The sequence below is a fragment of the Falco peregrinus genome, chromosome 7 (assembly GCF_023634155.1).
Source record: "Falco peregrinus isolate bFalPer1 chromosome 7, bFalPer1.pri, whole genome shotgun sequence".
Classification (NCBI taxonomy): domain Eukaryota; kingdom Metazoa; phylum Chordata; class Aves; order Falconiformes; family Falconidae; genus Falco; species Falco peregrinus.
This window is the reverse complement of record NC_073727.1, coordinates 89,287,014-89,305,971: the sequence shown is the minus strand read 5'-3', so window position 1 is coordinate 89,305,971 and position 18,958 is coordinate 89,287,014.

The following is an 18,958-nucleotide window of genomic DNA, read 5'->3' as shown; positions in this document are numbered from 1 at the left end:
AGCTGGAACTTTGAAATTAGAAGAATATTATTAGATTAGTTTTAGGAAGGCTATCAGAAAAATAGAAATGGTTTGAATGCATTAAATCTAGTCAAAGGTTATATACATTTTTAGGAATGTCTTTAAATCACTTGTCACTGCGATATCAGCTGCTATGTCATTTAAAAAATCAACCGATGACTGTCTAGGGGAAGAAAGAACAAAAAGGTTGTAGGACAATGCATACAGTATGGACTAAGAATGACATTCGCGAGAAGACTTAAGTGCTGCAAGGTTGATAACAGTACAAAGTACAGGAAGAATTAGGCCTTCCTGTAAAACAGCAATATCCAGAATGCTGTTCATTGATTCATCAACAGTACTGAGTAGAAAACATAGTACTACATCTTAAATATTGCCTGTTCCTGTATTTCCTGTGATATCTCCTATCTCTTTCCTATTGCGATAGATGGTTGGTAGCTAATTCCACGGGAGATGCAGATCTGTTTCTTAAGCCTCACTGAAAAGTAAATGAGAAGCAATGCTTTTTGTTCAAATTGCAGCCCCTAGAAGAAGCTGTGCACGCCTTGGCTTTGCAGAGACACTCTGAAAAGGTCTAGTGAACAGCCAGCACATCATCTGCACAGAACTGAACTTTAACTGAATTGGCCAGGTTTGGTGGCCATAGGCCTGTTGTCATAAGCACAGTTAGGTAACAGGAGTATGGGATGACTCAGAGTTGCTTTAAAGTTGGACTTTATTTTTAGTTGGCAGTTAGATCCTTCAGACCAGTTGTGCTTTATGCCCAGGAACCTTCCCAGACATGCTTTTCTTTGGTCCTTTCTTCTAGATCATATAAGTCTTTAACATGGGGCTAGCAACATCTGTACGGGTGGAAAAGGAAGAATTAAAATGAATCCCTTTAGAAGTATTATGGTTGCAGCCAGTAAGGATGCTCCCATTAAAGCTACTTGACCTTGTTTTCAGTTGGTTTTAATCTTGTTATACTAAACCTTATTGAACTGAATTTGTTTGTAAAAACTATCTGTGGCAGTTCAGATGAATTTCTGGTTGCTATTTTTTAAATTAAAAAAAATCAGACAAAATTTTCCTTCATAAATATGAAGAACATGTTAAATTTCATAACATAAAATCTGGAAATCATTCAGTCTAGCACTTAATTCAATAAGAAAGGTGGAATTTGCACCAGAACTGTGCTTTGTGTCTTCGATAAAATTAATTTCAATTTTGTGATGTAAAAAGTCTTTTGAAAAAATATATATTTCACACGAGAACTAAGACTTCTGAGTTTTCAGTGGCTAAACGACCAAAACTGTGCTACACTTATGTCAGCCTGAGGCCAAGGATTTTCACTGCTGCTCCTGGCTTGGGGATTCCAACCTGTCTCTCCTCTCCTCAAATCCCACCCTCACAGCAAGGAAGTTGAAGAGGCTTTAGCAGAAAACAGATCCAAAAGGGAGATGCTCAGAGATAGGTACGGGGCTGGAGACTGCCACACTGTAATGCTGGTGTGGACTGAGCAAGGAGCCTCACTCCGAAATGCAGAGTCTGAGGAAAACAAACCCAAGGTTTGCTGTGTGAGGAAAATGAGACTGAGAGCAGTAGCCAGAAATTCAAGACTGACTGGTAGTTCAGAAAAGAGCCTTTATGGGAAAATATGTGATATGATAACTATGTCACACTCCCTGCAATGAGAGGATGGCAAGCTGTCAGGGTGAATCAGTACCAGGGAATGAAAGAATGTCACTTCTATCAGCCTTTTTTCCTCCAAAACTAGAAATTGTACACTGAATAAGTAGGCAGAGGGTGGTTAAGAGGAATAAATACTGTCCTGCTGAATTAACCCTGTTCCCACCTTTGCTACAAAGCATCTGTGGCAATATTTTAAGTTTTGAAAGACTGGTTATTAATGATGTATCCCTCATTTTTTGCAGGCTTAACTTGGGGAAGTTTATCTCAGAAAAGCTGAGAGCTCACAGCTGCAGTTGTCTATAAGAACTACTCTGAAAATAGAAAATCCATTAATGGTAACTGTGTTAATAAGTTTGATTTGAAATTGTGCTTCTTTGTAACTCCCCTCAGTTTGAATTATCAAGATTGCCACCCTTTCCTCTTACTAAGATGCTATGAAGAGTCCAATTAATATTTATGAAGCTTTCAGATACTGTAGTGATCATTGCCATAGGAAAGCTAAAGAAATATTTAATTATTATTTTTTTGAATGCTGTGAGACGTATTAGCCAGAGGGCCACTCTATGAGGAAGACAAGTGAAATAATACTTGGATTAGTTTGTTTAACAGTGTGCTGAAAATGGCAGCGGACCATGAAAAAATGCTGTTAGAAGGTAGGACAAAGAAAAGCATTCCAAACTTACATTTGGTATTTCCTATTTTTTATCTTTGACCTCACAGCTTTAAAGATATGTTAAGAATTCTTTTGTTTGTAACATGATTGTGCACAATATTATTGTTATCAGGTGTGACTGGACATATTCCAAATTCAGGCTAAAGGAGGGAACATTTGAATCCTAGCTTGTTTAGGTTTTTTGGAACAACACAAGACAATGTCCAGAGCCCTGACTGGACTGGCAGGGCCTCAGCAGTCAACTTACTAAAGGAGTGTCTAGGGCACAATGTTTGGAACAATGAAGACTTGTGTCATATTTGAATACATAAATGTCAGAGAGAAGAGCAAAAGCAAGCCATCCAGCTATTCCCCCCAGAAAAAAAGCAAACCAACCAACCAACCAACCACACACACACAAAACAAACAAACAAACAAACAAACAAACAAACACAAAAAAGGGGGGGTGGCGGTAGGCAGAAATGGACGTGACTCCTAGGGGATCACAATGGGTCATGAGATTGGTGGCAAGTCAGAATTGGAAAATTAAGACAAAACACAACTGTTCAGGGAAATGAGCTACTCACCTCCCACTCCTTCAAGAAATATGTATCAAACCAAAAATAAACCACTTGAAATCTAGCAACAGCTTTTTGTGATTTTTTTTCCCTTCAGAAGAACAACCTTTTAAGATCTAAAAGACTAGCTGATCACTTATTAACTCCAATATTCTAGTTATACGAAGATGTCAAACATATAGACAAAAAAGACTTAATATTCAGTCCATGGATGTGTAAGGGATGTGTAAGAGATCATGATGATGTCAGAGACTAAAGCATGCAAGTCTGTGGGTATCCCACACACAAGAGGGGTTAAAAGAGTCACCTCTCTCTCTCTTGATTGTGTTAGATGAAATATAGCTGATAATGTATTAATCTAAAGCTTTAAGACTTTGGGTAGACAGCTACTGGGTCCAAGAATGTGTTATTCTCCTTTTGATATATTCACTTCGTAGTATGGGATGGCAAAATAGCATAAAGCATCAGAAATTGGTCACAACTAGAGGTAGGACATTAGACGTTCCTGTAGGCAATAAAAACTCTTCAGCTGAGGTATCATTATCATCATCATCACCATCAGTGCTGAAGTTGTCAAGAAGGTGTTTCTTATAGGTCAAATCTTGGGATTGCTTTCATCTCCCTTTTTTGGGTGAATGTAGCCTAAATCTTAGAGTTATTTAGGAATATTTAAATTAACATATTCTCTGTGTTTACATGTGTCTAAGCAATGGCAACAGCCCGCTCTTTCTTTGAGCATGGTTACTTCTCTTTCTCTCCTCCCAGCCCCGCCCCCCCCCCCCCCCCCCCCTTTACGTTTTTAACTTACGTCTTCTTAGCCTGCATGATGCGCTGTGCTTCATACATGGGGTGGGGGCCATGAGGAGAAAGTTCCTCTTAAGATTCTGATGGACTATGTAGTTGCTTGGACTTGTCTAATCTAGGTTTTTGATGACTTCATATGTTCTTATGCTGTGGAAATATATGAATATTTACATTATAACCTTAAGTAACCTTTTTCGTTTTCTGGATGAAAGAATCAGTGAGATTTCCCTACCTTCACTGGCCATAATTTTTTACCAGTGACATTATAGTCTGTCATCACAGAAAGAGATGCATGTGCCAGTGTCCTGCTGCTCATGTTCAATTTGCAAACAGTAAGAGAAAGTTTGTCAAATTCAAATGTTTACAGCATGCTAGTTTATCACCATCTTGCAGGTTAAAAAGCCACCACATCAACTGCTCATTTTTCCAAGCAGAAAACAGGTGTATGTTGATTACTTCATCAGCAGGGAGACAGAGACTTAGGCTCCCACTTCCAGTGTCATTACATTGTAAACTAGCTGCTGAAAAATGGTGACAAGCTGATGTGTAGAGAGCTAGAGATAAATTTTCCAGGTGTCTATCCAGTTCACAGTATGAACTGGCAAAACTTTTGCATTCCTCCATAGGATTTGACACTATATCACAATTAAGACTATTTTGCTTTCCTGAGTAATGAGAAAGGTAATAAAAAAAAAAAGACTGAAAAAGCCAAAAGAGACAGGACAGGACTCACATCTCTTGCAGTTTAAGTTTTGATGCAGACAAAAGAAAAAAGATGTGTTTAATATTTTTGCACATGGCTTTAAGGACATTGCTTCTTGTGCTTAAAATTAAGCATGTGATTATAGTATAGTCTGGATTAGAGCCCAAGTTTTCAATTTACTTTCTGAAAATAAACCACATTGCCAAAGCTGATAAATCATATAAACATCCAGCAAGCTTTGTTTAACCATTAACATTTCATACCCTCATAAAAGCAAAGGAGTTAGGTTAACATCAAAGGGAAACATAACATTGATTAGATAGTTTTATATATTTCTTCCTAACATGGAAGGGTTCTTTGAAAATATTTAAATAATATATATATAAAAAAAAAAACCCAAACCCATGCACCAACACAAAATAGTACTGTGAGATCATGATTTATTGATTTTGCTATGCCATTGTGCTTATAAGTGGTAATGTAGTATATATACTTGGGCTGCCTTGGGCAATGAATTTTGATTTTAGTTGTGGTCCTTTTCTGGTTTTGTTTTGGTATGTTTGGTTTTGTTTTGTTTTGTTTTTTTAATTTGCTGAAACCAGGTGGTAAAGTTTAAACAACTGTAAAGAACTATTTAAAAATTATTTCAATGCATTTTGCTTTTTTTAAAGAAATAAATACTTTGAGAACATAGGTAATGAAGACTGCAACAGAGGGTACAAAAGAAGAAATATGAATACTTGTAAATATGAATAAACTTTCTAGTATCTTAAGGGCAAATAAAATAATAAAAATAAATTTCTTTTTACCACACCAAACTAAACTTACCAGAAAGAAATAGAAAGTATATACATCCATAATATATATGCTTGATCAACAGCTGGCTCTTTCTTTTTTTTTTTCTTTTTTCTTTTAGGTTCTGTCACTGCTTTACTTTTGTGTAGACAAGACAAACAAAATTAGAAGGTATGGCAAGCGCAGAGAGGGAATGCAACATATTCCAAGACATATCTCGGTTTGTATAGTAATATATCATCATTATGGAAAAATACTGGGGCCACCAACACAGCCTGTTCCCTGTGTGGGTATCTGCCTGTATCATCTGAACAAGACAATCCTGACAGTGACAGCAGGTCCATGAAAGCAGCAAGAAATGTAAATCCTATTGGTTCTTAATAAATTATAAAACTGCAGTTTTGCAAGAAAACCAGAAACTGGATAATTCCCAGTCCTCCTATCGAGTCACTCTTATCACTCCTTATGTTCGCTGTTAGTTGCAAGTGCTACTTAAACACCTCTTACTTTATTTTTACCGTAAGTTAACATGAACATTTGTCTTCTCTGAAGAAAACTGATCCAGATTATTTAATGTGTTATTGTTATTATAATGTAGTATGCATGAATGAGACTCTTTCTATATGTCATGAAATTCAAGACAAAACATTAGGTTTTATTCAGTTGTCACTGTATGATGACATAAACTAAACATGTAACGGAAGATTTAGAAACAGGGACATTTCAAATGGGATGAAAGTGCTTTGTTGGCTAGATTTTTTCCCATAGTTTTTATCTCAACTGTATTTAAAAGAAAATTTTTGCAAGTCTGACACTGGCATGAGAAACATCCACCAGAGGTGGAATTTTGACTCTGCAAACTTAGACTTTGATATAATATGCTAATTTAGATTCTTGGTTTATTAATTTGCAACCAGAAGATATAAAAGCTGTGGGGATAATTTTGTACTAGTGAGCTGGATTTAAAATGTTACCATTTACCGCCTACTGTTTTACTGCATTAGTTTAGCTGGATGAAATATTATGTGAACTACTAGATATTTAACTATCTAAAAGTAGATTTGGACTATTGGAACGTTTCAGCAGGAGGTCTGTATTTTGCTACGTAGCTGTATACAGTGTTACACTGCCTAGCAGCGATTAATGTAAAAGTGATGGATGAATAGCTCATAGGTAAAAATTTAGAGTTGTATGTTCCATTAAAAAATCACAAGGTTTTAAAGTGGCCTAAACAGATTAAGGAAAGAGACATGTAGGCTGCTTTCATACTGGAAAATTGCACAGTGCCAGGCAAGATTCCCATGCAGTGGTACTTCACTTGTCTCACTGTTAAATTTTTAACATAGTCCCTGATATAGTTTTGATTTATACCGAGCAGGACTACCTGAACAATTCCTGAGTGCAGACCATTCCCAACAAAAAAAAAAAAATTGTATGCTAGTACCTTATTTTAGAGAGTAAAAAAGTTTGGTAGCACAGATGCATGAGGTCATCAGATACAAGTAGACCTCAGTGTCAGAGAACACCCTGGATACATCCAACTGATTAACAGGGGCAGTTACCCAAGTGGACCCGGTCTGATCTATGTTTAGCTGTGTAAAAGTTTAAGCAATCTGTCCAAGATTCCTCTACTGCCGTAAGAGAGGGTTGGTCAGCCCTGGAAGGTGATGCCTCTCAGCTGTGGTAGGTACCTATGAAATCTCTTTCTTAGGAATAGTGAGTCTGGCTTATATTACTCACGCAGCTTTAGATGATCAGGGTAAAGTGAGGCACAGTCTTGGAACTGGGAAGTTTCTGATCATCAGATTGTGTCCATTCTTTCCAGCTAGTCACCATGCTTTCCTGCCCTCTTCTCCCAATTTTCTTTAACAGTAAGGTTAATTCATTATTTGCTGTGGACCTTTAAAAAGGAAGAAACTGCCTCATTTTTTCTGGTAAGGCATTTTACTACCTAAGGGGAAGCAAATTTTCTTAGGTTTTTTTTTATCACATACATCTCCAGTTATTTAAATACTATGGATGTATGTACTGTCCTCAACGGCAGAACTAACCACCCTCAAGCTTATGTTTTAACACCAGGAGTTTCAAACTGAAACTCTAGCTCTGTAAGCAGAATTTGTGTTTCTTGCTACATGAATAACATAATTTTTATTCATCTCTGTTACTGTAGGGCCCTGGGCACGGGTCCTGGTGTCCTACTGTGCTATTACTTCTGTTTTTTTACATTTTCTTCTAAAATATAACTCTACGTTTTATGGCCAGAGAGAATATATCACTGTCAGCAACCACTCACAAAATAGTCCTTCATTATCCTACATGACTTCATGATTTTCTTTGCAACTATTCTGTTGTGATGCACTTCTTCAACTAGTTTAGCTATATTTTTATGTGATGTGTTTCCCGATTGTGATAGTAACAGTTATGAATCTATTGCTTGGAAATTTCTGGTGCAAGTCAGAGGAAAGGAAGGGGAGAAAGCATTATTATTCCTCCTTACTTATAAATCCTTTAAATCCTTCTGATTTCCACACTTAGGGCAGTTGGAACACATATATTTAGCCTTACTAATGGTAAAATCACACTTTTCCACACTCAAAACCCTGCATTTAAACACAGGGTTATTGGCTAGAAGAGGAACCATTTCATAATACAAAAAATTATATAGGACAAACTGGAAGAAAGTTCATAGCAGATTAGAAGTGCACAGGTCCCACAGTAGTCCAATGAGGTGGTGTGTTTCTGTATTGTGATATGAAGGGAATGCTCCTCTAGAAGCATTTTGCTTTGAGAAATGTAAATGGGAAGAAAGAGTAAGATTATCAGTAACATGGGACTTGTACTGAAAGAGCAGCCTTGAGAAGAAGCTGTTTTTAGTATTGCTTCATTTCCTTTCAATTTTTAAGTCACGCATCTGACAAGCAAAACAATCCAAGAACTTATGGTGTTGACCATCCTCTGGGTCCCTCATCTGAAATGGTAAGAACGACTCTAGGTCCATCTACCGCTGCACAGTGCAAGGCGTGACCACTTACATCCCACTTCACCTCAACTGCCTTCTGCCCGTGTGCTTACTGTATAGACTCCATATTATACACCTGTAATAGTGTCTCCTTTTCTTTCCTATACTTTGGCCCACTAATTGTCATTGCCTAAGACAGAGTTTTCAAACTCTGGTTACAGTTCAAATTGCGAGTGAAATCCAACTGCGGAAAGGTCTGGAACTAATTTTCTTGCTGCTTTCTGCTCTGGTTCTGTTCATAGCTCCTGACCCACAAGAGTATTTGTGGCTCCATAAGCAATTTTAAATGCCAGGAAAGGTGTAGAGTTAATGAAAATTAGAGATAATTGATGGAGAAATTCATTTAGGAGTCCTTGCAAATGTCAGGTGAATGAGCGCATTTGGGGAAAATAAGTAAATGCTTTTATTCACCACTTCAGAAATTCTGTGGAAATTTCATGTTTATTTTTTCCTGATTCTTTTTCTGTATCTCTGTGCTAAGATTTTATTAAGATGCAGGCTAGACAATCAAAATGTGCTAAACCCCCAGCATAAGAAGGACATGGGCCTGTTGGAGCAAGTCCAGAGGAGGGTCTCAGAGGGCTGGAGCACCTCTCCTATGAAGACAGGCTGAGAGAGCTGGGGTTGTTCAGCCTGGAGAAGAGAAGGCTCTGGGGAGACCTTCTAGCAGCCTTCCCGTACCTGAAGGGGGCCTCTGAGAAAGCTGGAGAGGGACTGTCTACAAGGGCATGTAGTGAAAGGACAAGGGTATAGCTTTAAACTGAAAGAGGGTAGATTTAGTTCAGGTATGAAGAAGAAACTCTTTAATGTGAGGGTGGTGAGGCACTGGCACAGGTTTCCCAGAAAAGTCATGGATGCTCCATCCCTGGAAGTGTTCAAGGCCAGGCTGGATGGGGCTTTGAGCAACCTGGTCTAGTGGGAGGTGTCCCTGCCCGTGGCAGGGGGGTTGGAACTAGATGATCTTTAAGGTCCCTTCCAACCCAAACCATTCTATGATAAGCTGAAAAGTCTTTGCTGCTGGACAGCTTTCTAGGAAATCCTAGCAGTTTTCAGCTGACTAAACTTGCAATTCTTCTCTTGCTATTTTTCCTTTAAGAAAAAGCAAGCCTTTAAGAGTAAAATGTTGTAACCCTGTGAAGTCAAAACTTCTATTATGTTAAAGAAACCTTTTCAAATGGATGGGGTCCCAGAGGTGGCAGATACAGTTAGTCACAGTGGATAAGTGCCATAGCCTATTCGTTCTGCTGTGACAATCAGCAGCTTTTGGTTAACAGTGTAGGTAATTACAATGTTACATTTAACAATGCAGTAAGAACAATGTGAGGAATTCACAACTCTGTTAGAAAATATGCATTCTTCTGAACACTTCTGAACACACTTTACACAGTGAAGGCTTCTCCCAAAATTTGTCGTTCTGCAATCTTTCTTTTTTTAATGAAAACTTAAATTCTGTCGATACAGCAAAAGCTGGGGGAAGTCCATTGTTAGGCTTTAAATCCTTTTGAGGAGCAGACGTTTTTTACCTACAGTTTCCTATTGTCAGAAGCATGAGTACTAAACAGGATGAATTTGAATCAATAATGCCTAAGGAAAAGTGTGAAAACATAGCAATTACTGCAACATGGTGGGATGAATCACACAGCCGGAATGTTAATATGGGTAGATACACATTGTGTTATTGGGAAAAAAGATAGGAGTGGATGGCACAGACTCTTTTTGTAGTCTGTTTTCACATAAAGAACATACTAAAAGCAAATCAAAGCTGAAAATACATATATATTTGATAATATTTTCTTATAATATTGTAATTAGAGAAAAGTCAAATATCTATGACAGAAAAATCAAATATGTATGTGAATTTTATTTTAATATTCTATTTCTCAGAAAACCATTACTCTGAACTCTTACCTCTTCAACTGTAGCCATAGACAAATCTCAAAGAGGATGGATGATTCATGATCAAGAATGGCTGTAGGAATTTTTTTTTCTACATTTCTAACATAAAAATTATCTCTGCTGTAACTAGAGGAACAAACTGCAATGATTTCTAGTGTTCTTACCAGCCTAAATGTTTGCATGATTATAAATGTACACACGTACATTTTAATAATTTAAATAGTTTTGAAATCATTTGAACCATTGTGTCAAAGATCCTGCCTTGGAAAAGACCCTTAAAATCAATATTTGGACTTCTGTAGAAAACTTTTTTATATTAGGGAAAGACATGTCTGCCCACAGTATTAAATGTTAAATTTAAGTTTCAGGGTTTTTGTTATCTCTCATGTTGGGAAACTACAGAGACTGATTAAGGAAGTTCAGGAAAAACTGTGACCTTAAAAAAAATGTATTTTTAAAATATGCAAAATAGATTTCTTAAAGACAGCACCACAACTGCTGGAGGGTGACGGGGAGTTTTCACCTGTCCTCCTGCCCTTAACATCTGCTGACACATCATCCGTACTATACACAGATGCACTGTTGTAATACAGTGAGGACGTGGCTCACATAGTCTCCTAAGTGCATCGAAAAGGTGATTATTGCTGTGGTGGGTTTGCTTGCAGCAGACAATGCTTTTTAAAGTTTGAAGTCCTATAGGCTGCTCAAATCTTTAATAATTTCTCGGGTGTTAATTACTTGTTTTCTTGTTTCCACATAAAGACTGATATTGTCTGATGCAAAATACACCTTTCCCAGAGCACTCTGTAGCTGAATTAGTATTTTGAGCTGTAGTATGCTTTATTGAAACTACGGGTAAAACTCAAATTTATATAGTGTTCATTTTAAGCATATTATTTTATTAGTAATTCTGATTTATATCATATAAATCTTGGAGTTGCAGAGAAAATCAAATTTTATGAATGAACAACATGAGAGGTCTTTCAGTATAGAAAAATAAACAAGGGTAGTGGAAAATATTGAAATCATAGAAAAGGACTTCTGTCCTCTGGACTACTGTGGCTGTCTGGAAAGGTCTAAAGAAGAACTGAAAAATATTCTACTAGGGTACATGTCTGAAAAGTCTTGATTAAATGTGGAATTGCACTGGAAGGGAACAGAACAATTGTCATTTTGGCTATCCTGAAAAGATTTATAAATTTAGATTAAATTGTTTGCTTGAAACACATTAAGGCAGAAAATTGGGGCAAAAATAGATTTACAAAATGGAGGGCTATATTTACAACCAATTGTGTCATTCCTTTCTTGCAGGAGCTGAGAAACTGGAGACCTCAGCCAGATCAGGGATGTTGTGCGATGGCCTCTCTAGGCATGTTTGCTCTTGGAACTGCAATCTGCCAGTACATGAGGTGTAATTCAGATGTTTACAACACGAGTGAAGCTCTTTACTACCATTTGTTCTCTGTCACAGACATGTTTTTAACTACAGCATCCCTGAGAGCTAAGGAATCCCTGTCTGAATACCACCTTTCTGCACAGTCAAGGGAATTATTGGGAAAATTAAAGTTCAAACTTTTACTGTCAATTCAGGGAATGACACAGTATTGACAGAGCTGACTGAGAAACAGACCTGTGTCCTAAACACTGCATATGTATTTAGGATGTTTTCTGGAGATATGGGGTTGAGCACAGTATCATCCGTCATTTTCACAGCAAAGAATTTTAATCCCTGAGTAAATGGTTATAAATATCAGCTTCCTCACTTGCAAATTTCTGGCTAAAACTTCTTTTTTTTCTTTAGTAGTTTTAAAAAAATTTAGAGTAAAATAAAATACTTTTTTTTTTTTTAAATGGATTAAATATATTTTAACATCACATTCAGTGAAATAAAAATAACTTTAATTCTGCCTCAGCTATCTTCTTCCAGATTTATTTTTAGAAGTGAGGTAAGGTAGAGAATGACTAATTGAAGGGACAATTGAAGTCCTTATATTTTCATCAAGAAAAAAAATTACCTCTGCAAGTGCAAGTCTTCTTCAGAGACCTCCAGAAACCTTAACAGAAAGATTCATCTTTAAGCCTTTCATAGTCTGCAAATTCATGAAATATTTTGCCTGCTTTTCCTGAATTAGCAGGTTAGATACATTCCATATCGTGCTGCTTTGTCAACTTGTAATTTCTGAAATAAATTAAAAAAAACCCAAACATGTAAATCAAATATATATAATACATTACCTTTTTTAAATAATGTTGGGCTTTTTTTCTGGATTACATTCTGACTGTCTGCTACCAATAGTAGAAATTCTGTGTAAATACCAAGAAGCCTAAGAAACATTATCACTTTACATTGTACTTGTATGAAAAATCAATTTTAATCTTTCTATATCAGCACTGTCTCTCTATTTCTCATCACAATCTCCATCTGGAGACTGAGTTATAGTATTAGTGTATTTTGATGCTCTTGCATTTTTTTTCGTCTGGTTTTGTTTTAAAATACAATACTTACTGGAGGGTAAATTAGAATACTAAACTGACAGTTTCAAATAATATTTTCAGATATTTCCTTCCAAATGCTTTACATTTTTATATATTGCATTAGGGAATGTTAAATCTAATAGGAAAGAGGTAAGTCAGTGACTGATGTACTGTATTAAAAAAAAATAATCATAACTATTTAATCAAAGACAGTCTCTAGGCTTGTTGTTTTTATTCTCAGATTATTTTAAAAGAACCCCAAAATGGTTTTTTTTTTCCTGACTCTTGACAATCAAAACAGTTTGGAACTTTCTTACATGTTATAACACACTGCATATTCCCTGAAATGGGCCTGGAAAAAATATCATGATCACCATCATTTTTGCACGTTAAGAATGTACCAGTCTCTCCCTGTACTGGAATTTGAAATTTCTTGAAAATGCAGCAGTATAGGGAGATACAGAAGATGCTAAACGGGGTTTAATGCAATTTGAACTATGGACAACTGCAGCTCAGAACACCACCTATAAAATGGCATAAATTGTGTTTGGTTTAAGTAATTATTGCACATAAATTAAATTAAAACATATTATCAGTTTGTGGAAGTTCAGCTAGCTTGACGGTGGCAATTAGTACCTACTTAAAATAAAATAACAGGTAGTGTCTCATGACAGTTATCTGTGTCAGAATTGCCAGCTCTCTTAAAAAACAGACAGGCGTGAAGGTTTTAAGATGTCAAATGAAGCATTACAAATTGCTATTTAAACTTGATATTCTAATCATTCTGATCTTCAGCTGCAGTGAATCTGTATCTTACCTAGGGCAAATTTCAGTAGGAATCATAAGCTGCTAATGGTCATGTTTTTTGCCTAAGTCTGAGATATCAAGCTGAAGACTATATTTGCATATAAAAACTGACTGTGATGAAAATCGCTAAAACCAGTGAAAAACGTTAGACTTATCAGCTCCTGTGAATTTTAATTGGCTTTTTAAGGCTAAAAATATGAATAAAGTCTGTGGTAAGAGATACTATTTGAAAATGATAAATACTGAAAAGATATAGGTGACATAAGGAAGCAAGAATAGTTACCGTAATTGGATACCAGGTCATGAATGTGGAAAAAGATGGAAGAGATTAAATGCCTTACAGAGGAAAAATGAGGCCTACAAGAAAGAAGGAGAGTCTAAATGTGAAAGAGATTGCATTACTGCAACCTGTCTTGGAAGGCTTAAATAGCAGAGCTAGAAAGCTGCTCCTCTCAGGCTGACATCTTCTCTTAATAACCACACCAATTCCTCTCTTCCCTCCAAGTCTTCTATTTTCCCCAGTAAGCCAGCAAGAAGCAAGTGAAACCTACACGAAATAATTTTTTTTAAAAAAAAAAAGCAAAAAAAAAAAAGCAGCAAGATAATTGGGAGGAGGAATGTAAGTAAGAAACTACTTTGATGCTATGCTGGAAGAACGTGACTTTGCTAAATATGATGCTGCTAAAATTTGCACAGGTTCATTGGGAAGCAGCAATTTTAACTGTCTTCACCACTGCTGGCTTTTTCCATCTGCTGGCTTCATCCATGTTAGCCACATACTTATGTTAACCAAAGCACCTGGGCAAGGTCACTTACATCCTTTACGTGTAATATTTAGTATGTTTCTGGCATGGTTTTAGTTCAAGCTGATTAGTATCTTGGCATTCTCTGGAACAGGGCAGAGGCAGTTCCCTTTGAGCAACATGTCTGAGGAGGTGACCGCTTTTGGGAACCGACAAGAATTCAGCCAGGTAAGGCTTAGTTGTCATTTTCTCTCAGCTCCAGAGAAGGAGCTTTGGCTCATTTTACTTAGAGCCTGGGAGATGGCAGGTAACTCACCCCAAGCTCCCAATCGGGCTTAGTACTATATAATTTGGGAAATATATTTACATAGTTTCACACATTGTTATCCAGGACTTAGAAAAAATTTTACTTTACCAAATTATGCCACTATGAGGACAGATTATATATTTAATTTGAAATTTGGCTGTTTGGGTTTTTTTCTCCTAAGAGACTGTAAAATGATAAATGTTACAAACTAGCTCTAATTATTAAACATTCTCATTTGTTGGCTGTAAAGGTAGATGCTGCTCCTGGATTTTTTGTGCTTGCACTTAGATTAGATTTGAGTATGTACCTTTCTATTACATCTTCTTAAATCACTGTCACATTTATTATCAAACTTCATTAAATCACTGTTTCGTCTCAATAAACATATTGCTACTTCGCTCATGACCAAAGTGCATCACTCCATCTGTGACAAACTGGTGTAGCTGGCAGGATGGTAAGTAGTAGCACCTATTATTTACAGTCATGGAATGAATCCAGTCCCAGTTTCTCAGAAGAATGAGTTTGTGACAGTTGGCATAATTGGAAAGCCATTGAAGAGCACCTAAGTGTAACTAGGGGCTACACAAAGGGTGGAAAAGGGAAAGGAATTAACTGCAAGAAGCTAGGTACCTGCTTAGGAGCTGCATATCAAGAAAGGGAGAACAGACAAAGGAGGGAGCAGGACCTACAGAAGCAGAGAGTAGGAAGGCAACTGAGTTATTGCTGTCTTTAAAAATTGAACAGTTGCAAAAACAATTACAGAAAGAAAAGGAGAAAAGACAAAAATTCAATGGAAGGTTCAAAATTCTGCTTATACAGCTCCATGTCCCCCTGACAATGTACAGATCAGGAAACTAATAGTATCCCCTGAAGACTGGGATGGAGACAGCTGGTGTGATCCTGATAATAGCAAGCCAGAAGATGACAAACTTTTGTTCCCCACAGGTCCTCTGAGTATGAAGCTAGACCTGTTGTTAAAGGCTGTGGAACTTGTGGTGGTCATCTGCAACATAGTATGTGAACCATCCCCAAGGATCCATCACAATTAACGAATTTGCAAGAGAGATATAGGAGAAAACCAGGTGAAACTGAAACTGAATATTTGTGGCAAGTATGCCTAAATGGCAGCAAACAAACAATGTTAAATGAGGGCAAAACAAATGCCTATTGGGGTCTGGGAGTTTTCTGAAATTCAGGACCTGACTCGACAAATGCACCTTATTCTATCACCAGCCTAGTACCTTATTGGGCTGGAGTAATAGACGCTACGGAGCAAGGTGAACCCTCCTTATTACATAATGCCCATTAAATCTCTACATGAGCTCTCCACAGCCGTCGCAAAGACACTAGCATACAAGCCACTCATGAACGTGGATCCCATGATGTCCCACTACCTGCTACAATAGATTTCACGATGTTAAAACCACTGATTAGAGAAGCCCTAGCAATTCTTAAACCCTCTGTAGTTGCAAAATGGGATGACATTAAAAGAGACACTGAATATAATAAAACCCAAGGCAATAATGCTCCTAAGCAACTCCCTTCATTGGTGGAATTAATGCACGGCATTACTAACTACAGTCATGACATGGGCTGGGACTACGCACCAGCTGATAAAAACAGAAGCCCCTGGGAGGAGATCACAAAGACCCTTGAAACAGGGGACAGAAACTAGATCAAAGGTAAACAAATTTTAAATCCCACGAACAGAATCTCAAGAACAGAGGAATGAATTATAAAAGGATGCATTAGCCCTAGGCACTCCTAAAATTCAAGACCAGCCTCCCGGCATTATCTTGAGTCTGATTGAAGCATTCCAGAAATGAGATAATGGTGAAAAAAAGGAGAGTGTTTCAACCTCTTCAGCACCATTCCCCAGAAAGGAAGACAATCCCTTCCTCCCCCTTAGGAAGGAATTGCAGGACATGAAGTAAAAAACCCAGTAACATCCAGCAGGCAATTGCGCCTGCCTGTCCGGAAAGTGGAAGCTTATCAGCGAATAAGTGAAGATGGCCCTTACGTTTTAATTACAGTTGGTTCTTAGAGACAATTGGTGAAGCTTTTGATAGATACGGGAGCACAAATTTCACTTCTAACACAAGATGCCAAGAAGCTGGGCATGCAATCCGTGTGGTGAAGAGTTAAGATTACCATTGTGAATGGAGCAAGTGTGTGTGTCAAACTGCCAAGGTTAGACTATGCTCCAGTGCAAGAAGTGCCTGTCAGCTGTTCACTTTGCAATTAAAGATCATCATGAAAGTATTTCAGGTTTTGGTGTTTTAAATGGATGAACCTGGCACCTATCGAATGGCAGCTTCGGCTCAAACATCGACCCCAACCCTGGCAGAAATCTGGTATTTGCAGTGTGTGTGCTGCGTGCAGCTCCTGCACTCCCTGACTCCAAAATTACTGACGTATCACAATATCCAATTTCTGCTGCAGCACGAAAGGGAATTTCTGAAGTCATAGCTGATTTAGACAAACAATAAATTATCCCTAGAACCCACTCCCCATATAACTCAGCTGTCGGGCCAGTTCCGAAACTATATGGGAGGTAGCATTTAACAACTGATTGACAGTGCCTGAATGCTAATACAGCCCCATTAACAGCTGCTGTACCAAACACTGCAAACTTAACAGCTACTTTGCAAGCAGCTGCACACCCATGGATGGCAGATCTAGATGTAAAAGATCTGTTATTTATGGTTTCCTTGGAGGAGTATAAAGAGAAGTTTGCTTTCACTTGGAAGTGAATTCAATATACCTTTAACAGATTCCCACAGCAGTATAAACATTCACCCACAGTTGCTCATGTCACAGATGCTGAACTTTTACAGACAGTCTCACTTCCCCAAGATGTGAAACTGTACCAATATATAGATGATATTCTGATTGGAGGAACCTGAGAAGGTGGGGGAAGCAGCAGCAGCAGTATGGCAAGCACTAAATAAAGCAGAAATTGAGATTCCACCTGAAAAATGTCAGGGATTAAATAAAGAAGTAAAAATTTTAGGCACTTGGTGGACAGTGTGCAGCACTGATCCCTCCAGATACATTAAGAAAAATCAAAGAGCTGCAAATGCCCCACTCAAGGAAGGAGTTACAACAATTAATGGAAACTTGAGGATACTGGAGGAAGCATGTACCTGGATTTTCTATCATTTCCCATCCATTACACTTACTCTCAGGGAAAGGCAAACCCTGGGAGTGGAAATTAGAACATAAAGAGGTGGTCAAAACTCTAACTGAAGAATTAAAAACCTATCAGTCACTGGGGCCAATACACCACTGTGACCGTATTATAACTGAAGGCAGCTTTGCTGAACAGGGTACTTGCAGTAACCTGTTACAAACTGGCCTTGATGGGCCAAAAAGACCTTTATTGTTCAGCTCAATCACATTTAAAGAAACAGAACAATGATACTCTGAATGGGAAGAGACTGGGGTTTTTTAGTCCAAGCAGTTAAACAAATTGAGAAAACACATCAGGGACAACCTGTGCAAACTTAGAGGGCCATTTAATTTACTAGAAGCAATCCTAAAGGGGACTGCACCCCAGAAGTTATACAAAAACCCACTACCAGAAAATGGCATGCATACCTAACCGGAGCTGACCTTAACTAAAACCCTGTGGCCCACTTACCTGGGAAGCTACCAATAACAGTGGTGTAACAGAGAATTAGTGCACATTGGATTTTTCTTTCTTTTTAGTAGGACATCCTGTTCAGACTCCCCCTGCTGAAACAAATATTTATTTTCTCTTACAGCAAATGAAGATACTGTGTTCATGTTACTATTCCAAACCCTAGCAATGCTGCCTCTCCTAACCTGTTGTCAAAGAACCCTAGAGTGGTTATGGTCTCAAGCTAATGTTAAATATACTAGGTGTATAGGAATACACGCTTGCAAGGGAGATTTAAAGCTTTCCACTGTGGGTGTGCACGGAACTGAAATATACTTAGAAAACGAATGGAGCTGGGATAAAGCTGAAGCTGATGATAAAGTTTTCTGACTTTGGTGAACAGCAGGGAAAGAAATGAAAATAGGATGCCTTATGATCAATGGATCTACTCCTGAGAAGGCATCACAGATTTCTATGTATACCATTAGATCAAGCTCAACAGCAAAAGATACAAGACTTCGCATCTCTGAAAGATTAGACAGTTGGTTGGGTTTGCTGTGGCATGGGGCTGTTATTTCAATGTAAAATAAACATTACTGAGCCAAGTACAACATCTATCCTGATTGTAAAGGATAAGAATACTCTATTCCCCAAAATTTCTGACATTGGACCGTATATGGTCAAAAATACAGGCCAACAATGAATGTTATTTAACCCATCATCTATTCACCATTCTTCAAGTATGTCGTATGCAGGATGGTTAGTGTGGTTACATGGATGAACCCTCACCTCTCCAAGTCAAACAAGGAGAGATGTGGCCAGTGTAATAGCGGCAGGATTGGGAGTCTTGAATAGGATGCTGATG